Source organism: Lutra lutra, chromosome 11 (genome assembly GCF_902655055.1).
Source record: "Lutra lutra chromosome 11, mLutLut1.2, whole genome shotgun sequence".
Classification (NCBI taxonomy): domain Eukaryota; kingdom Metazoa; phylum Chordata; class Mammalia; order Carnivora; family Mustelidae; genus Lutra; species Lutra lutra.
In genome coordinates, this window is record NC_062288.1 from 81,512,378 (window position 1) to 81,534,734 (window position 22,357).

The following is a 22,357-nucleotide window of genomic DNA, read 5'->3' on the forward strand; positions in this document are numbered from 1 at the left end:
TGTGGGGGGAAAATCTATCCAGTTTTTCAAAGGCTTACTTTGCAGTGAGGTGTGATGAGAGGCAGATGAAAGTTAACTGAGCACATACATCAGTCAAAGAAAACAGGTTATGGAATAGAAATTAAGTTTTACTTGTGCTCAGACTCTGTCATGCTTATTTATTGAGCACCTACTGCATTCTAGGTGTTTAGCTATGAATGGACACTGTAAAGCTGAGCACTACATGGAACTTCCCCTCACTGAGATCACAGTTTAGGTTATGGTGTTCATTCATAATCATTACGAGCAAGATGGTAAGTTCTAGATCTGATTAGCTGCCAATATGCTAGACTGCCAGGTCCATCCTCACAAACAACAACCCAACTACTCACTTCCTTGCTACATAAAGGACAGAGCCCTTGCTCACTTGTTTCCATCTCCATAATCAAGAAGTAGGCAAGTAGGTGGGAGGTTGGTAGGGCAAGTGAGACTTGTTGGCTGCTACACTAATACCACAATGAAAGGTTCTTTCCTCTTCTGTCGGAGTGTTATAAAATCACTTAACCAATGAGTACTAAAAGTAACGTATCTTATAATTTAACAGTTATGCACGTCTTAAATTTTTTTTTCAGTCAGTATCTGATTTTGCCCTCAGTCTTGTGGCAACAGAGCTAGAGGTATTTTTCTAATTCATTTTTATCAGGCAAAACCAGAAAATGCAACTTGCCAAACTCACACACTGTTAGTGGCAAGGTTGTTTCTTTCTTCTTCTTTTCTTTCTTTCTTTTTTTCTAAGGCAGGTATTTACTTTATTTATTTATTTATTTCACACACACACACACACACACACACACACACACACACACACACACACACACAGTGAGCACAAGCAACGGGGAACAGCAGCAGAAAGATGGGGAAGCAGGCTCCCTGAAGAGCAGAGAGCCCCATGCTGGGCTCACTCCCACAACCCAGGGATCAGGGCCCAAGCTGAAGGCAGCTGCTTAACTGAATGAGCCACCCAGGCACCTCAGGGTTGTTTCTCACCTAAACTCCAAAACCTCCTTCCTCCAGACTACACTCCCCATCTTATAAAATGTCTCCCACCCACTGGAGGGTTCTCAGTGCCTGCACTGGCTGTGTGAAACAAGGTCACTGATCAGCACTCAGAATAGGGGAGTGATTTTCACTTGAATTCCAGAAGACAGGTGAAGGATTCCTGAGTCAGTCCTGCTGGCCAATAGCCTGGCCTTCTTTGGTCTCTGGGGAGGATGCGATTCCTAGAACTCTGGGTACTCCTGGCCTTCCTTAGCTAAACTGCTGGTTCTGTTTCCTGCCAGGTGAGGGCTACTGGGTGGTTTTCTTCCTCTCACTGTAGTTATTTGGCCTGACCTGTGTGACCGTGTTTCTTCTGTGAGTCATGTTGGTGACATATTGCTTTCCTCTGTGGTGATGACTGCTACAACTCTTGCTTTAGGGAATATGTATTTCTTATATTTATATCCTATATAAATTTTATTTATAAAAACTAAATGTATATTTACATATATTTTTCTTCATTCAACAAAGTTATGGAATATGTATGTGTGATATTTTGTGTTATACCTTGGATAAAAAAATGAATATAGCAAAGTCTACTCCTGAAGTTTCAAGTATAGCTACTATAAAAGATATACTTGTTTATTGAATAAATTGGAACTATATAAAAGTAGAAAGTAAAAGAAGTGCACATTCCCCATGATACCATTACCCATAGATAACCATTGTTAGTATTTGGTATGTAGTCTTTTAACAATATTATAGTATCACCAAAGGAGATTACATTATGCATTTCTTTATAATTAGTAATTTGCTATTGTCACTTATTGGTGATTAGGGGTCATCTTTCCATTTGGTAATCTGCTACATCATTGGTTATGATGACAAAAGATTCCTTTGTAGAGATAGCCCATAATTTGTTTAGCTAATCCCCAATTTTTGGCTAGTTAGGTTTTTTCAAAAAGTTTTGCTATTATAAATGTCTATGTGACAGCATTCCCTTAATTATTTTTTTCATGTAGCCATGTTTATTTACGTAGACTACATACTTTACAGTTCAAATGGAGAATCAAAGTTATACACATCTTAAGGCTTTGGCTTTTACTAAAAAGCTCACCAGTAGCCTTGCTGGCACCTTTGAAAACTTTTGTAGAATGAGACTAGGAAGTCATGGCTGGTGGGTGGCTGGCCTTATGGTAGAGTCTTGGTGTTGAGAATATACGTTTGGGATGTGCCATGTGATGTGTGGTACTGATTGGACAGTAATAGAGATACGCTGTGAAAAAATCTAAATATATTTATTATTTTGAACAATATACTGTTACTTCTATCTCTCCACATATAAAATTCCATTGCTCACCTCTCCCTCTAACAGGTACTTCCTGCCCTCTCTTCTATTATCTCTCCTTTATGTCCAGGTTGTATACACACTTTTTTTTTTTTTAGAAACATATATTTTTATCCCCAGGGGTACAGGTCTGCGAATTGTCAGGTTTACACACTTCACAGCACTCACCATAGCACATACCCTCCCCAATATCCATAACCCCACCCCCCTTCTCCCAACCCCCCTCCCCCCATCAACCCTCAGTTTGTTTTGTGAGATTAAGAGTCACTTATGTTTTGTCTCCCTCCCAATCCCATCTTGTTACATTTATTCTTCTCCTACCCCCTTAACCCCCCATGTTGCATCTCCTCTCCCTCATATCAGGGAGATCATATGATAGTTGTCTTTCTCCGATTGACTTATTTCGCTAAGCATGATACCCTCTAGTTCCATCCACGTCGTCACAAATGGCAAGATTTCATTTCTTTTGATGGCTGCATAGTATTCCATTGTGTATATATACCACTTCTTCTTTATCCATTCGTCTGTTGATGGACATCTAGGTTCTTTCCATAGTTTGGCTATTGTAGACATTGCTGCTATAAACATTCGGGTGCACGTGCCCCTTCGGATCACTACGTTTGTATCTTTAGGGTAAATACCCAGCAGTGCAATTGCTGGGTCATAGGGTAGTTCTATTTTCAACATTTTGAGGAACCTCCATGCTGTTTTCCAGAGTGGTTGCACCAGCTTGCATTCCCACCAACAGTGTAGGAGGGTTCCCCTTTCTCCGCATCCTCGCCAGCATCTGTCATTTCCTGATTTGTTCATTTTAGCCATTCTGACTGGTGTGAGGTGATCTCTCATGGTGGTTTTGATTTGTATTTCCCTGATGCCGAATGATATGGAGCACTTTTTCATGTGTCTGTTGGCCATCTGGATGTCTTCTTTGCAGAAATGTCTGTTCATGTCCTCTGCCCATTTCTTGATTGGATTATTTGTTCTTTGGGTGTTGAGTTTGCTAAGTTCTTTATAGATTTTGGACACTAGCCCTTTATCTGATATGTCATTTGCAAATATCTTCTCCCATTCTGTCAGTTGTCTTTTGGTTTTGTTCACTGTTTCCTTTGCTGTGCAAAAGCTTTTGATCTTGATAAAATCCCAAAAGTTCATTTTTGCCCTTGCTTCCCTTGCCTTTGGTGATGTTCCTAGGAAGATGTTGCTGTGGCTGAGGTCGAAGAGGTTGCTGCCTGTGTTCTCCTCGAGGATTTTGATGGATTCCTTTCTCACATTGAGATCCTTCATCCATTTTGAGTCTATTTTCGTGTGTGGTGTAAGGAAATGATCCAGTTTCATTTTCCTGCATGTGGCTGTCCAATTTTCCCAACACCATTTATTGAAGAACCTGTCTTTTTTCCATTGGACATTCTTTCCTGCTTTGTCGAAGATGAGTTGACCATAGAGTTGAGGGTCCATTTCTGGGCTCTCTATTCTGTTCCATTGATCTATGTGTCTGTTTTTGTGCCAGTACCATGCTGTCTTGATGATGACAGCTTTGTAATAGAGCTTGAAGTCCGGAATTGTGATGCCACCAACTTTGGCTTTCTTTTTCAATATTCCTTTGGCTATTCGAGGTCTTTTCTGGTTCCATATAATTTTAGGATTATTTGTTCCATTTCTTTGAAAAAAATGGATGGTACTTTGATAGGAATTGCATTAAATGTGTAGATTGTTTTAGGTAGCATAGACATTTTCACAATATTATTCTTCCAATCCAGGAGCATGGAACATTTTTCCATTTCTTTGTGTCTTCCTCAATTTCTTTCATGAGTACTTTATAGTTTTCTGAGTATAGATTCTTAGTCTCTTTGGTTAGGTTTATTCCTAGGTGTCTTATAGTTTTGGGTGCAATTGTAAAAGGGATGGACTCAATTTCTCTTTCTTCTGTCTTGTTGTTGGTGTAGAGAAATGCAACTGATTTCTGTGCATTGATTTTATATCCTGACACTTTACTGAATTCCTGTACAAGTTCTAGCAGTTTTGGAGTGGAGTCTTTTGGGTTTTCCACATATAGTATCATATCATCTGCAAAGAGTGATAGTTTGACTTCTTCTTTGCCGATTTGGATGCCTTTAATTTCCTTTTGTTGTCTGATTGCTGAGGCTAGGACTTCTAGTACTATGTTGAATAGCAGTGGTGATAATGGACATCCCTGCCGTGTTCCTGACCTTAGCGGAAAAGCTTTCAGTTTTTCTCCATTGAGAATGATATTTGCGGTGGGTTTTTCATAGATGGCTTTGATAATATTGAGGTATGTACCGTCTATCCCTACACTTTGAAGAGTTTTGATCAGGAAGGGATGCTGTACTTTGTCAAATGCTTTTTCAGCATCTATGGAGAGTATCATATGGTTCTTGTTCTTTCTTTTATTAATGTGTTGTATCACATTGATTGATTTGCGGATGTGAACCAACCTTGCAGCCCTGGAATAAATCCCACTTGGTCGTGGTGAATAATCCTTTTAATGTACTGTTGAATCCTATTGGCTAGTATTTTGGCGAGAATTTTTGCATCTGTGTTCATCAAGGATATTGGTCTGTAGTTCTCTTTTTTGTTGGGATCCTTGTCTGGTTTTGGGATCAAGATGAAGCTGGCCTCATAAAATGAGTTTGGAAGTTTTCCTTCTATTTCTATTTTTTGGATCAGTTTCAGGAGGATAGGAATTAGTTCTTCTTTAAATGTTTGGTAGAATTCCCCCGGGAAGCCGTCTGGCCCTGGGCTTTTGTTTGTTGGAGATTTTTGATGACTGTTTCAATCTCCTTACTGGTTATGGGTCTGTTCAGGCTTTCTATTTCTTCCTGGTTCAGTTGTGGTAGTTTATATGTCTCTAGGAATGCATCCATTTCTTCCAGATTGTCAAATTTGTTGGCGTAGAGTTGCTCATAGTATGTTCTTATAATTGTCTGTATTTCTTTGGTGTTCGTTGTGCTCCCTCCTCTTTCATTCATGATTTTATTTATTTGGGTCTTTCTCTTTTCTTTTTGATAAGTCTGGCCAGGGGTTTATCAATCTTATTAATTCTTTCAAAGAACCAGCTCCTAGTTTCGTTGATTTGTTCTATTGTTTTTTTGGTTTCTATTTCATTGATTTCTGCTCTAATCTTTATGATTTCTCTTCTCCTTCTGGGTTTAGGGTTTCTTTCTTGTTCTTTCTCCAGCTCCTTTAGGTGTAGGGTTAGGTTGTGTACCTGAGACCTTTCTTGTTTCTTGAGAAAGGCTTGTACCGCTATATATTTTCCTCTCAGGACTGCCTTTGTTGTGTCCCACAGATTCTGAACCGTTGTGTTTTCATTATCATTTGTTTCCATAAATTTTTTCAATTCTTCTTTAATTTCCTGGTTGACCCATTCATTCTTTAGAAGGATGCTGTTTAGTCTCCATGTATTGGGTTCTTTCCAAATTTCCTCTTGTTATTGAGTTCTAGCTTTAGAGCATTGTGGTCTGAAATATGCAGGGAATGATCCCAATCTTTTGATACTGGTTGAGACTTGATTTAGGACCGAGAATGTGATCTATTCTGGGGAATGTTCCATGTTGCACTAGAGAAGAATGTGTATTCTGTTGCTTTGGGATGAAATGTTCTGAATATATCTGTGATGTCCATCTGGTCCAGTGTGTCATTTAAGGCCTTGATTTCCTTGTTGATCTTTTGCTTGGATGATCTGTCCATTTCAGTGAGGGGAGTGTTAAAATCCCCTACTATTATTGTATTCTTGTCGATGTGTTTCTTTGATTTTGTTATTAATTGGTTTATATAGTTGGCTGCCCCACGTTAGGGGCATAGATATTTAAAATTGTTAGATCTTCTTGTTGGACAGTTCCTTTGAGTATGATATAGTGTCCTTCCTCATCTCTTATTATAGTCTTTGGCTTAAAATCTAATTGATCTGCTATAAGGATTGCCACTCCTGCTTTCTTCTGATGTCCATTAGCATGGTAAATTCTTTTCCACCCCCTCACTTTAAACCTGGAGGTGTCTTCGGGTTGAAGATGAGTTTCTTGTAGGCAACATATAGAGGGTTTTGTTTTTTTATCCATTCTGATACCCTGTGTCTTTGATTGGGGCATTTAGCCCATTAACATTCAGGGTAAGTATTGAGAGATATGAATTTAGTGCCATTGTATTGCCTGTAAGGTGACTGTTATTGTATATTGTCTCTGTTTCTTTCTGATCTACTACTTTTAGGGTCTCTCTTTGCTTAGAGGACCCCTTTCAATATTTCCTGTAGAGCTGGTTTGGTATTTGCAAATTCTTTCAGTTTTTGTTTGTCCTGGAAGCTTTTAATCTCTCCTTCTATTTTCAATGATAGCCTAGCTGGATATAGTATTCTTGGCTGCATGTTTTTCTCATTTAGTACTCTGAATATATCATGCCAGCTCTTCTGGCCTGCCAGGTCTCTGTGGATAAGTCTGCTGCCAATCTAATATTTTTACCATTGTACGTTACAGACTTCTTTTCCCGGGCTGCTTTCAGGATCTTTTCTTTGTCACTAAGACTTGTAAACTTTACTATTAGGTGACGGGGTGTGGACCTATTCTTATTGATTTTGAGGGGGGTTCTCTGAACCTCCTGGATTTTGATGCTTGTTCCCTTTGCCATATTGGGGAAATTCTCTCCAATAATTCTCTCCAACATGCCTTCGCTCCCCTCTCTGTTTCCTCTTCTTCTGGAATCCCAATTATTCTAATGTTGTTTCGTCTTATGGTGTCACTTATCTCTCGAAATCTCCCCTCGTGTCCAGTAGCTGTTGTCCCTCTTTTGCTCAGCTTCTTTATTCTCTGTCATTTGGTCTTCTATATCGCTAATTCTTTCTTCTGCCTCATTTATCCTAGCAGTGAGAGCCTCCATTTTTGATTGCACCTCATTAATAGCTTTTTTTGATTTCAACTTGGTTAGATTTTAGTTCTTTTTATTTCTCCAGAAAGGGCTTTTATATCTCCCGAGAGGGTTGCTTTAATATCTTCCATGCCTTTTTCAAGCCCGGCTAGAACCTTGAGAATCATCATTCTGAACTCTATATCTGACATATTACCAATGTCTGTATTGATTAGGTCCCTAGCCTTTGGTACTGCCTCTTGTTCTTTTTTTTGTGGTGAATTTTTCTGCCTTGTCATTTTTTCCAGATAAGAGTACATGAAGGAGCAAGTAAAATACTAAAAGGGTGGCAACAACCCTAGGAAAATATGTTTTAGCCAAATCACAAGAGATCCCAAATTGTGAGGGGGGAGAAAGGGGATAAAAAGGGGTTCAGAAAGAAAAAAGAAAAAAAAAGAAACTATTAAAAAAAGAAAGCCGATAAAGAAAAAATATAAAAAGTGGAAAAAATATATATATATATTAAACTATTTAAAAAACGTTAAAAAAGAAAACGGTAAAAGTTAAAAATTTAGCAGAAGAAGAGAAAAAAATTGAAAAAGAAAAAAAAATTAAATTAACTGCAAGGCTAAAAATCATGGGGAGAAAGCCATGAGTTTCGTGCTTTGCTTTCTTCTCCTCTGGAATTCTGCCGCTCTCCTTGTATTGAAACTGCACTCTTTGGTAGGTGGACTTGGTCCTGGCTGGGTTTCCAGTTGATCTTCTGGGGGAGGGGCCTGTTGTAGTGATTCTCAAGCGTCTTTGCCCCAGGCGGAGTTGTACCGCCCTTACCCGGGCCGGGCTGAGTAATCCGCTCGGGTTGCTGGGTTTGCTTTCGGGAGCTTTTGTTCCCTGAGAGCTTTCCGTAGAGTTCCGGAGGGCAGGAATGAAGATGGTGGGCCTCCCTGTCTGTGGCCCGGAGGAGCCGAGAGCCCGGGGCCCACTCCTCAGTGCGCCCTCAGAGAACAGCGCCCAATGACTCCCGCCACCCTGGCCTCCGGCCGCGCTCCGAGCTGACCGAGCCTGCGACCGGTTCAAGGCAACCCCGAGCTGAGAGTCACTCCTCGGCTCTGTCTCTGTAGCTGGCTTCCCCATTCTAATACCGGTAAGCTCTGCGACACTCAGACACCCCCGATCCTTCTGTGACCCTGCGGGACCTGAGGCCGCGCTGACCCCGCCCGGGCTTCACACCAGTTAAGCCTCTGGAGCGATGTCCCTCAGCGGAACAGACTTTAAAAGTCCCGATTTTGTGCTCCGTTGCTCCGCCGCTCGCTGGGAGCCGGCCCTCCCCCCGCGGTCTATCTTCCGTCGCTTTGGATTCACTTCTCTGCCAGTCCTACCTTTCAGATAGTGGTTGATTTTCTGTTTCTAGAATTGCTGTTCTTCTTCTCTTCAATCTCCCGTTGGATTTGTAGGTGTTTGCAATGTTTAGATAAGCTATTTAGCTGATCTCCCGCTACCCGAAGTAGTCTCAGCCTGCTACTTCTCCGCCATCTTGACTCCTCCTGTATACACACTTTTTGTGCCAGTTATGCCACAACCAAAATATGATATTTATGCTCAAGCATTCACCATCTAGTGAGGGAGATGGATAAATAGAGACTACAAAGCTAAATAATGACAAAGAAAAGCCTGAGTGTGTTTGCACACTCAGGAAAGGGGACCAGACTCTAATTAGGAATAGGATCTTCCGGGCCACCTAGGTGGCTCAGTCATTAAACATCAGCCTTTGGCTCAGGTCATGATCCTGGGGTCCTGGGTTCAAGCCCCTCATCAGGCCCCCCTGTTCAGCTGAAACCTGCTTCTCCCTCTCCCACTCCCCTGCTTGTGTTCCCTCTCTCGCTGTCTCTGTGTCAATAAATAAATAAATAAATAAAATCTTAAAAAAAAAAAAAGAAATAGGATCTTTCTACTCTTCCAATATACTAACTTTGACTCCTGAATATCTCTCAGCCCCCATATTAGCAATTATTTATTTGCTACTTTGCGAAATAATAATTTAGCAATTATTGTATACTATTTTACTCTCCAAAATCTCTTTTAAAACATTTTTATAGTTTATTGTCTGCTTTCCACTTCCAATGTTATCACCCTTGTGCAGACCACTGTCACCTCAGACAGAACTATTCCAGTAACAGGCTGATGTACCCAGCCCAAGTTTCTTTATCCTCCTCCAGTCTATCTTGGATACTGCTATCAGCGTCACCTCCCTTAAGATTTTAAGATTTCATCACCCTAATCAAATACTTTCAAAAGGTTTCCCTGACTTATAGCCCAGAACCCAAGCTCTTTTTCTTGATCATCAAGACCAAGTAATGATCAGCTTTTGCAGCCTTATCTCTTGTTCTCATCTTTAATAATCTTCATTGGACCCCCTCCTACTTCAGTAAATCCTATCCATTCGCCAAGGTCTGTTCATATCGATACCTCCATAAAACTGGGCCAGACTTCACCTGCCTGAAGTATTCTGGCTGTTGATATATCATGAATTTTATCATGTACTGCCTTTGTTTTGTTTTGTTTTGTTTTGTTTGAGAGAGAGGGAGAGGGAACATGTGTAGGAAGGGGCAGAGGAAAAGAGAGAATCCCAAACAGGCTCTGTGCCCAGTGTGGAGCCCAACAAAGGCCTTGATTCCACGACCCTGAGATCATGACCTGAACTGAAATCAAGAGTTAGATGCTTAACCGACCCACGTGTCCCCATCATGTATTGCTTTTATTGTTACTCTGAATTTTTTAGAATGTCTCATATCTGTGTTTTGTTATATTGAAAACTTATTTGAGTCACAAACACTGTCAGGATCTCTATAACTCCTAGGACAGAAACATACACAGAGAGGAGGTCATTCAATTTCTGTGGATTCTGATGTTGATTTAAGTGAGCTACTGTTTGGACATTCTCAGTCTTCTCCAATTAGATTATATGTAGATAAAATCTAATAATATTGATATGAACTAGGTCATGTACATTTCTCCTCCCCTTCCACATTTTACTAGCCAGAGCATAGAACATCTAACTGAGTTCCAAACAAGGTCTTCTTCCTTCTCTTCATCCTCTCCTTCTGCTAAGGATTTCTAGGGAGGAGAACCTCTTTCCTTCTCACTACCAGGCTGCATAAATCCTTCTATCATGGAATCCTCTTACCTAGGAATCTTTTTGTAGAAAATCATGGTGGGGGAGGGCAGAAAGGAAGAAGGAAGGAGAAACATGTAGAAATGTAGAGAGTAAGCATGATCGTGTCTGGCCATCCAACCATTCCTTACGCTCACGTACACAGCAGACATCATTATGACAGCAGTTTGAGTCCAGAGTTTGCCTCTGAATCACATTCAAAAGAATGATATAAGAAGACATCATCAATTAAGAAAAATGAATTGTATGTGGCATTTCCATTCTAGAGTGTATATGGGGCATTTATCTCTTTTTTGGGTAAATTAGATATATGTCATTTGCATTTATACACATATGCTCTCATGATTGGGGTAACTGTTTATTCTATAAAAGTTCTCTCTCGGGGTGCCTGGATGGCTCAGTGGGTTAAAGCCTCTGCCTTCGGCTCAGGTCATGATCCCAGGGTCCTGGGATCGAGCCCCGCATTGGGCTCTCTGCTCAGTGGGGAGCCTGCTTCCCTTCCTCTCTCTCTGCCTGCCTCTCTGCCTACTTGTGATCTCTCTCTCTGTCAAATAAATAAATAAAAAATAAAAAAAAAATCAATAATAAGTTCTCTCTCTGGTAAGCAAATCCTCATAGTAGAATTTTTGAGAGCACAAGCTTCGCTAATACATTAAGGATGTTATTTTCTGAGTTACACACAACTATTTTTTAATATTACATGACATGAGGTGAGTTCTTTTTTGTGTTTAAGGCTAAAAAAAAAATCATTGTTTGGAGCCAGAATCAACAATTCAGAAATAAATGGGTTAGAATTTGCATAACATTCTTTTTTTTTTTTTAAAGATTTTATTTATTTATTTAGAAATGAATAGAAATGAAATGAATAGAATAGAATAGAAATGAAAATGAAAACACTAATTTGAAAAGACATATGCAACCCTCTGTCTACAGCATTATTTACAATAGTCAAGATATGGAAGCAACCTGATTGTCCAGGGATAGACAGATCAATAAGAAAGATGTGAGACATACACACACACATACACACACAGAGGAATATTATTCAGCCATAAAGAGGATGAGATCGTACCCCTCTGGAGATAAAATGAATGGGCCTAGAGGGTATTACGCTGAGTAAAGTAAGTCAGACTGAGAAAGACAAATATGTTTTCACTCATATGTGGAATCTGAAAGAAAGCAGCAACAAAGGAATAAACAAACAAAAAGGAGAAATCAGGCCTATATAGTGGGCCAAGGGGAATGGGAGATACAGGCTTCCAGTTAGGGAATGAATAAGTCATGGGAATAAAAGGCACAGCATAAGGAATACAGTCAATGATATTGTAATAGCATTGTATGGTGACAGACGATAGTTGCATCTGTGGCAAGCATAGCATAATGTATAAACTTTTTTTAATCACTATGTTGTACACCTGAAACCAACGTGACACTCTGTGTCAGCTATACTCAGATTTTAAAAATGCTACAATAAAAAAGCCTTAAACACAAGTCATTTCACAATGTAGGAGTATAAATGACTTAAAGATATAGCAGTGAGGCTATTAGGTGAAAGGATGTGTACCTTTGTAATTAATAGATATTGCCAAATTGTTCTCCTAAGAAATTGGATCAATTTGCATTCCCACCAGGATTATGAAAGGGCCTATTCCCACATAATCTTGCCAATAATATTTTATTACATATTTTCATGCTTCAGTATTTCATTGGTAGTTTTAATTTTTAATTGTCATATTTTGTGTACAGTGGGGCATTGTGCAAACATAGATGAACTATTTGTCTTTCTCCTTCTATAAACTATATTTTCATATCCCTTTCCATTGGGGTGATAGGTCTTTTTAAAATTTATCAACAACAGTTTTCATGTATTAGGGAAATTCATTTTTTGTGTGATGTATAAGACCTCTGAAATTTCATGTTCCTGCCATTATATTAAATAAATAAAAAATCATTTTTAATGATAGTGATTTCAGAACTTGCAAATCTTTCAGATTATTTATCTATGGGCATATAATGATACTCCCTTTGTTTCTTTCTTATCTCTATAATTACCCTTTGTTTCTTTTCTATCTCATCTCTGTAATTACCTTACAGTGTCAATGAATTTCAACTTCCCTCTGATTTTCCGTATTTCTTTCTTCCCCATTTTTTTTTAAGATTTTACGTACTTATTGACAGTGAGAGAGAGACAGTGAGAGAGGGAACACAAGCAGGGGGAGTGGGAGACAGAGAAGCAGACTCCCTGCTGGGCAAGGAGCCCTTCATGGGGCTGGATCCTAGGATCCTTGGATCATGACCTGAGCCAAAGGCAGACACATTAATGACTGAGCCACCCAGGTGTCCTAATTTTCCATATTTCTGAAGCATCTTAGGGTACTTTCTGAAATCCTAATCTTCCCTCTGAGTACTCCTTCTTAGCAAAAGCCACTTCCCTTTTCTGAATTTTTTTTTACCCAAATACCTGAAAACAACTTCTATATTTTAGAATTTCACAGTGGCATAGATCTTCTGCAGAATCTAAGCTATCTGGGCCCTTGGAGTTTTTCTGGGGGTGTGTGATAGCAAGTTGTATTTCCTGAGTTATTCCTCTTCACACCTGACCCATGGCAGTTGTCCTGCTCTAAATCTACCTCTCTAGCATGGAGTACCTCTCCCTGTCCGCTGACCCACTGGATCTGTCCAGAAAGAACTATTGTACCACTTTTTCCCATTGCCCTCCTGTCCACGGATGAATTTAGTGGATTATGGTTAGCCAAATACAAATCCTGAAACATAAAGAACAGATTGTAATTGACAAACCCTTTGTTTTCAAGTTATTTATGTGGTTTTTCAGCAATAACACAAAGCTCTCTTTGTCTCTGAAAAACAGAAAGTACTTCTTAACTCACCAAGTATTTAAATCTGCTCGATATGATGGGTGGGCTAATGCGTGAATGCGGGCCTGGCACAAAGGAAGTGCCATGAAAAACTCCTTCTCAAGCCCTATATGCTGCTCGTTTTGCTACCATGAGTGGCACTTAGGTAAAAGATTGAGAGGAATTAAAGAATGTTTAAAGATTTACAGTGGGAATAATTCAAGTAGTTAGGAAATTAAGTCTATAAAGAAAGGCATAAGGACCCACGGCTTTTTAGCCTGCAAGAGAGAAGTCTCTAGAGTACTTTAATAATGTGTTTCTGGGTCATAAAATAAACATGGAAAGAATGGTGCTTATGTGGCCTTTATCTGGGGATGAGGGAAAATGAGCACATGAATGAGGAGGAAGAATATAGGTTAGAAACGAGATAATGCTTTGGCTGAATATGCTCCTCATTTAAAAAAATAAGGATGTGCTCTTTTCTCTACAGATATATAGTTTAATAAGAAGTTAAAAAAAAGGAACAGCTGATTTTTATCTGTGTGGGGTACCTTTGGAATGGTCAGAGAGCTAGAATGTTTCCTAACGCTTATTGATAATGATTATGGCCTCTGCTGTCGGATTATTTGGACTGAATCCTAGCTCTACTTCTTCCTGTTTGGATGACCTTGGGCAAACCTCTCTCCTCATTTCTCCTAACCTCATTCCTCACTTCTAAATTAGTTATAATGATAGTGTTGATATGAGGATTATATGAGATAATGTACATGCCCTAGTTATGATTTGGTTTTGTTTTAAAAGGCAAAACATCCAAATATTAGTAGTCCAAACAAGACAAATTATTTTTGTCTCATGAATAATTCTCACTAGGTGCCCGGGGCTGGTTCTCACTAGGTTCCTGGTATGCAGGTACTAGCTCATGTGGTTGCTGTACTATGGGGGACTTCCTTTTCTAAGTATCTGTCTCTCCTAGCCATGTAGTTGTCTGCATTCTTGCATCAAGAAGGATAAGGAAAGGGCTTTTTTGAGAACACTTCTATTTCCAGGGCATTGGTCAGAATTTAGTCGCATAATGACAGCTAGCCAAGGAAGGTTGGGACACATAGTCTCTTTCCAAGTAGCAATGTACCTAGCCACAAACCATGGGTTCTCTTAGTATAGATAAAGGGGAGTATAGTTATTGAGGGAGGAATATGTTTAGAAATAGCAACTTCTGCTACAGAGTACAAAATGCTTGGCGTAGAACCTAGCAACAAAAACTCTTACGATCGTCACCACTGCAAACTCAGATTCATATATCCAGTATCCCATCAGCTATTTACAGCTGGGTGTTAGTGCCACCTCAACATTTCTGAAAATGAAGTCATTTGATCACTCGTTACTCCCTCTCTTTCACTGTTTCCCCTCAGAGAATATGATCTCTGCCTTTCCTAGTCTTGGTTAATGGCATCACCACCTATCCACCTTGAAGTCTTCCTCTGCTCCCCATTTTGCTACACTCCTACAATCTAAGCAGTTTTTGAAGAACATCTGTTCTCCTTGGGAGATGTCCCTCGGATACAGCCTCTTTTTTTCTACCCTCATTATTCACTACTTTAACTTCACAACTCTTCAGGGCCCTTCCTAGTCTGACTCCAACTTGGTATCCAACCCAACACACCTTGTATGCTTTGTACTCTGTGTTAAAAAAAACAAGCAAACAGAGGCACCTCGGGGGCTCAGTCAGTTACACTTCTGACTTTGGCTGGGGTCATTTTCCTAGGGTCCTAGGATCAAGAACTGCATCTCCCTCTTCTGCTCCCATTCCTGTACACACACACACACACACGCACACACACACTTGTGCACACTCTGTCAAATAAATTAATTAATCTTGGGGAAATTTTTTCAAAATTTTCGGCAAATTTTGAACAAATGTTTAATACAGGATTTAATTTTTAACAAAGATTGTGATAAAAATCTACATAGGCATCTAGCTTAAATACTGCAATCAATGCAAAATCAGAAACACTTTTCTGAATAGGGCATCTCTATGTGTCTCAACAAGTGAAACAGTTGCCCTGGGGTGGGGGGAACCCATGTATGTTCTTTCATTTATATTCATTTCATTTACAATCTTCTCTCTGAAGCCTATAGACTCTCAGGAAACTGAGACCATTTCAGAGATATCTGCTTTTGCTCCAACTTCTCCCCCATACTTTGCTAAAGATTTGCACATGATCCATAAATGAATTAATCTCTTGTAATAAAAATAAACTTGCTTTATAGGCAGTTGAGCCCTAGCTATTTGGTCACTGTAAGTTCCTAATCACTCTCCTTTCTGGTCTGTTAAATGTTCAGACTCTTTTCCTTTGCTGTGATCCAAACTTACGCAAGTCTTTGAATCCAGAATTTGGAATCTGAATTATCATGTCAGTCTTAATTTCTTAACCCAATAGTCTGTTTGAAAAGGCATTTCCTTCAATGTAAGGGACCTAATGCAGATTCCAGCTATATGCACCTAACCAGGAGAGGATAAGAGTTAGGAAACTTTAGTTGTTAGTTTAGACTCTGGAGTTGCAATGGTGTAATTCTAGCTCCATCACCTCCTGGCCATGTGACCTTTGATAAGTTCCTTAGCACCCCAGTGCCTTTCCTAAAGGGGGTTAGCTTAGTGCTGTACTGCTCTTGGAGTTTTTATTTTTGTTTTAAAGATTAAGTGAGTTAATATGTGCCAAGCTCTTAGACCAATGCCTGGTTCATAGCAGATACCAAGAAATGATAGGATTTTCAAGTGCTTAATGCTTGAGTTCTATTTTAGATTGCCAGATAAAATACAGAATATTTGTAAAACACTATCAATGGTAATATTTCTGTTCCTTATATTGCAGATCAGGAAATAGGCTTAGAATGGTTTGAAATTTCCCAACTAAATGGCGAGCTGGAATTTGAACCTAGATCTTTCTGTTTCTCAAAGCTGAGCTCTTTCTACATTATCAGACACCTGGAAATTAAGGCTTAAATTTAGTTTGAAATTCCAATGGATATGCTTTCAGGGACTAAAAAAAATATATCAGCTGGTGCTGAAGTTGGTATGTGTCAAATTCACAAATGCTTTAACTTATTCGGGTTTCCTCCTTTCTTTCCTCCAGAATAGGCACAACTAAAAGTTCCAATTGAACTAACACTAAATTATTTCCTTCCTGAATTACAGCCAATCTTCTCCCTGATAGTAAAAAAAGTCTTTCCTTCTTGGATTTCTCATTCTTTGTTTTTGTACAATACAATGTGGTTGTTGTCATTATTATTACTGGGAATCCAGGTCTACCAATAATCAAAAAATTATATTTATTGTGTAATATTATGTGCCAAAATGTGCTAAATGACCCATATATAACTTCATTTAACCCACTCAACAATCAAGTAACTTGCCGAGGGGGCATTTGGCAATGTCTGGAAAGAACTTGTGATTGTTCCAAGGGGAGGGGTTATACCGGCATCTAACGAAGAGAGAGACCAAGGGTGCGAAAAACATCTTATAAAGCAAAGGACAGCTCCTTACACTAAAGAGCTATCTGGTACAAGATGTCAGTAGTGCAGAGGGGAGACAGGCAGTATAAATATTACGGCCTCTGTGTTATAGATGGAAAAAAAACCTCAGAGAGGTTAAATAACATGCCCAAGGTTACGTAGCCTATAAATGAGAGAGCCAGGCTGGCAGCTAGATATATTTAGCTCTAAACCCATGTTTTCCCCCATAAAGAAGGAAAGAGAATTTCAGTGTAGAGAAGGTGAAGGTTAGTACATATATACACAACCATAAAATACTTTAAGGGATAATTAAATGAAAATACATGATTACTAAGTGGAGTGTTTAGCAAAAGCTTCTGACCTTGCTATGACACCTGAAGTTAGTGTCTACAGGACTTGATATAGGGATAGAGAAGTAAAACTGTAATCATGTCAGGAAAAGACAATCATTTTTTTTTCTTTTACTTAATCACTTTCTTTTTCATTTCTGAAAATGTTGTTGCTAGTTATTGAAGCTTGACAAAAGATATGGGCAATCAGATGAAATTATTCAGGTTTCCAGGAAAGAAGATCATCAAAAAGTGTTCCGTCATAGCTTCACTAAAAATAGACACATTATAATGGATCCAAAATTGATACCAAGAAAGACTTGATATTATGGTGGTAAACTGCCTGAAATGCTAAACAATCTTAAATGAGTTAATTGTAGTTTAGAAAATATAAATAGAGCATTTGGCTTATTAAAAAACATGACTGTCTGCTGACTAGGCTTACTTTAAAGCTCATGTAAGCAATCGACAGAGACTGAACCTAAGTATTCTAGACTTTTGTTCACAAAGAAGACCGTATCCATAGTATTTCCATATTATCAAGTGGCAGAACATGGCAATGATTCTATATGGAAATTAAAGACAAGGTCAGATGTTACCCTCTAGATTTTGGAACTTGAGGGGACAGATGGAATAGAGAGATTTCCAACTGTAAGGCAGGGTATAGCTCTGAAGATGATGTCTTTAAGCCAAGAAGGCTTCAAATGTAATCCCCCAGTCTAGATCCACCTAGACTGGTTTATGGAGGCCCTACCAAGCATTTCTAGAAGACCCTCTAACTCACTTTTCAGAGCATTTACCAACAACATTATTTTTGCTTATTATCTGTTTCCTTTAGACCATACGCTTTGTAAGGACAGGGTTTGTGTCTAACTTTTATGGTATTAGACATCTGCTTAATGAATTCCTGAATGTAGAGAAGTTTTCAGATACAGGTAGTATAAAGAGATTTGCAGATAATACAAAAGAGCACCTATGGGGGGGCGGTAAATAGATATATACGTAATTCATGTACCCAGAGAAATGAAAATGAAGAGAAGAGAAAAGGAAGGATGTAGATTGAAATCAGAAGTAGAATAAGAAGCTAAAGATAGATTTCTAAGAAGCATTCCTAGCGATCAGGCCACAAGAAACAAAGGGCCTTATTTGAAGATATATATATTTTTTGAACCCATAGAATAGTAGATGAGCAGGATCCCAACACTTTCTCTTTCCTCTCCCTAAATTATGCAGTTCTCACTTCCTCCAGCTGAGATGTACTCAAGAAAAAGAAACGACTTGGTGGCTACTTTGATTGTCACGTTTACTATGTGTTGAAGGAGGTCACTGAGAGAACACGACCACCAGTTGACTCTTGATCTGTACCTAGGCAATTGGAGGCTCCTCACTGCCTCCCGTGCCCTTGCATGTTCTGCCCACTGTTTCCATAGGGGAGCTGTTTCCAAGGATGTAGCTTTCGGGGAGTACTGTGTTATTGAGACCATCTGGACTGGATATGTGACTGTTTAAGATCCTGGAGGTTAGGTTCAGAGATCTGCTGTCTTGAGGACACCCAAGACAAACTTCATCAATAAGTTCCCTTGGTTATTAAACCTGCCATCTACCAATCTGGAATGGTCTGCCTCTTCCTTGGTCTCTCCTTTCTTTCTGTGTATGGGGGCCAGTTTATGACCCAGTGTGTCTGTCCACGTTGAAGTGAATGCACCTACAATGTAAGCTAGTTGCTCTTGGGCAGGTTTTAGTATTTGTAATAATATGAATTTTTAATATTTTGATTCCTTAGGAAAATTTTGCTTAAATAAGTTATGGGTACATTTTTGCTTTGTTGGAAAATATTTTTAAATTTTTATTTCCTAAAACTTGATCATTTACTTATAATATATTATTAGAATAACCCACTGCTTTGAGAAAGAAAAGTGTGATGAGCACAAGGAACTAAAGTAAAGGTGTTCTATACTATAGCGTGCTTGCAAAATCAGGTCAGTGAGGAAATAGGGTTTCGGAACTTCTGAAATACCTGAGCAGGGAGAAGTCACTGAAAGGAGAACTGTATTGGATGAGTAATTGGAATATCTCCACGTTAGCCTGCTCACTGTTAGAGCTACCTGAGAAGTTGTTTTCACTGACTGATTGTTGTCTGGGTTTAGAGAGAACATAATGAGTTCAAGTACATATGGCGACAGCAAAATCTATAAAAGAAAAGAGTTCAAGGGGTACATACTTTGCTGTTGCTGAGTCATGTATTCTGTAAGGCCTTGGTGATTGTGTAATTCCCTTGGCTGAAGTTTGGTGTGACAGAGTTTTTCTCTGCTCTATGCCACAGACTTGCCGTTGGCCATTCTTAATATTACAACTATGTCAAACCTAATTTTGTGTAAGAAAAACACACGCACTAGAGTCATGAAGTGACTTGTTCAGGATCACACAGGATCACACCACTGATGCTCAGATAATCTCCAGTTCACACATCTGGCCTCCCGGTTTAGTCCTCTTGCTCCTACACTGTGCAGCCTCTATAACGTGCAAGAATGACTGACAGAAAGAGAGACGAATATACAGATTCATTCTCACTCTGAGGGTTACAGAAAAAGTATCTGCTGTTCGGTGGGCTATAAACAACTTACCTTAAAAAGAAACAAACAAAACAAATCCAACCTTTGTGGAATTTTTAGTACAGACCCACATTAAGATTTAAAAGTCCAACGAACCTTGTTGGTGACATTTTAGAACTATCTTGAAAGAACAGACTAAATATATACTAATAGCATGAGAAATATAGTTCACATAATTTGAAGGATGACATAAAAAATCAGTTAGTAGCATAGCTAAGGATTTAGTATCTTTTATGTATGTGGCTTTAAATCATCGAAATAGGACAAAAAACAAAACAAAACAAAAAAAAAAACCCTAACATATAACTCCAAAAAGAACAGCCTGTGGAAATATTTTGAAATACTGAAGTACACGACCTTCTCTTATGGTGGTAGCTCGCATCTTTTCCAAAGATACCCAGGTATAACTTAACTAAGATTTAGAAAAAGAAATGTATAAAACATTAGAAATGTACCAAAAAACCACCAAAACCCCCAGGAAATCGATCCTATTTCATCCTATAAAATAGGAAAGCAAAGGGTCTGTTTTGCTGCCCTTTTAAACAGGACACCTGATCTAAAAACTTAAAGGAAAATAATAATCTAAGATGGGAAAACACCAAAGGAGTTAATTCCTATTAGATCTAATTCCATGTATCAGTTTTCTACTGCCTCTGTAACAAACGACCACAAACATGGTGAAATGATACAAAACTCTATCTTATACTTCAGTAGGTTAGAAGCATATCCTGGGTCTTCCTGAGCTAAAATTGAGGCATCCACAGGACTGCACTGCTTTCTGGAGTTTCAGGGGAGAATCAGTTTCTTTGCCTTTCCAGTTTCTAGAGACTACCTACACTTTTGGGATCTTCCCTCCATCTCTAAAGCCAGCGATGTTGCATCTCTCTGCCTATTCTTCCTAGTCCCGTCTCCTCTGACTCCCCTCTGCCTTCCTCTTCTACTTTTAAGGACCTTGTGATTACACTGTGGCCTCCTGGATAAGTCAGGCTAATCACCCAGTTTCTAGATCCTGAACCTTAATCCTATCTGCAAAGTCCCTCCCTGCCACATAAGGTAACATACTCATAGGATGTGTTTCTCGTTGTGGGGCCATTGTTCTGCTTACTGAAGTCCATGTAGTTTATTATAAAATATTAAACAAAAACTTTAATTGGAGCTCTGGTAAGACACAAAAAAATTACTTAAAGTTAACATATGTACATGGTTGGGACACCTGGGTGGCTCAGTCAGTTAGGCATCTGCCTTTGGCTCAGGTCATGATCCCAGGGTCAGGGATCAAGTCCCACATCAGGATCCTTGCTCAGCGGGGAACCTGCTTCTCCCTCTGCCTGCTGCTCCCCTGCTTGTGTTCTCTCTGACAACTAAATAAATAAAATCTTAAAAAGATATATTTTTATATATAGATATGTACACGGTTAAGACAGTAAAGTTGTACTGAAGGTTTTACCCTACCAACTAATATCCCTCTCTAGAAGTTACTACTTCTACAACTTCAGTTTTAGTTATTTTAGTGGTAGCTCTATGTCTCCAAATAAATCATATATAATGGGATTTCCTGACTTACCAACCTCAACACTTCTGGTGTCGCCCTGTTGTGAGTCATGAGGGTTTATCTCACACAACCTCTCATACCTGTCACCACTCCTCATGGAACTTCCTCAGGAAGGGGGTATGCAGATAAATCTGTCAGTGCTTTTAGACAGAAACTTATTTTCATTCTCTCCCACCTGATTAATGGTTGACTGGGCAGAGAATGCTAAGTTGGAAAAAATCTTCCCACAGAAACTTGAAAACATTGCTATGTTTTTTGGTGCTGCTAATAAAACAAAAAGGAACCAATGCTTCTGATTTTAATTTCTTTGTACACAATTTTCCTTTCCCAGTCCTCTCTGGAAGCTTGTAATATCTTTTAACCTTTGGAGTTGTACAGTTTATAATAATGTGTCCACATGTGGTTCTTTCTTTTTAAATTCATACTATTGGTTGCAGGTGATCCCTACCAGATTGGAGACAAGAGCCTCCTTTCATCTCTGGAGAATTACCTTGTTTTAATTCTTTGATAATTGCTCTCATCTCTTCAGAATTACTAATAATTAGACTTCCTGTATTGATTCTTGATTTTGTTTATCTTTACCTTCATATGTTCTTTTTGTTTTCTTTTGTTTTTAACCTCTTAGAGAGTGCCTGTGCTTTATCTTTCAAATTTTCAATTAATTTTTTGATTTAGGAAATAACTAAATTTCTAAAAGTACTTCTTTTTGTTGTTGTTGTTGTTGTTTTTCTTGGTCTCTGGATATAGTATTTCTACCTAAGGACACTTAAGTTTTACTTAAGGCTCTCCTCTGCTGCTTCCTGAATATTCTCTCTTTCTTTAGGGGATAATTTTTCTATTTATCTTGGTTTTTCTCTGTTCCACTTGCAGCCTTCTCTCAGTTTTCTGGTGCTCATTTATTGTCCATCTATATTTAAAACTGAGGGAATTAAAAAGTTATGGTGTGCTCTGTATGTGAAAAGATTTGGTGGCTGTAAGTTTTTACATTATAGTGAGAACGAGGTGAGCCAGCTTCCTTTCTTTTGGCAAATACTAGAAGAAGGAGGGCTTTGCTTTCTGGCACCAGTGAAATGCCTAACTACGGGTCATCCTGTGTGAGAAGACAGGT

At 39.0% G+C, this 22,357-nt stretch overlaps 1 long non-coding RNA gene across 1 annotated transcript in view; it reads right to left on the reverse strand.

Annotated features, from left to right (window-relative positions):
* Nucleotides 1-22,357, reverse strand: part of LOC125081432 (uncharacterized) — a 77,612-nt gene that overhangs the window by 30,817 nt on the left and 24,438 nt on the right. The gene's annotated exons all lie outside the window — the stretch shown is intronic.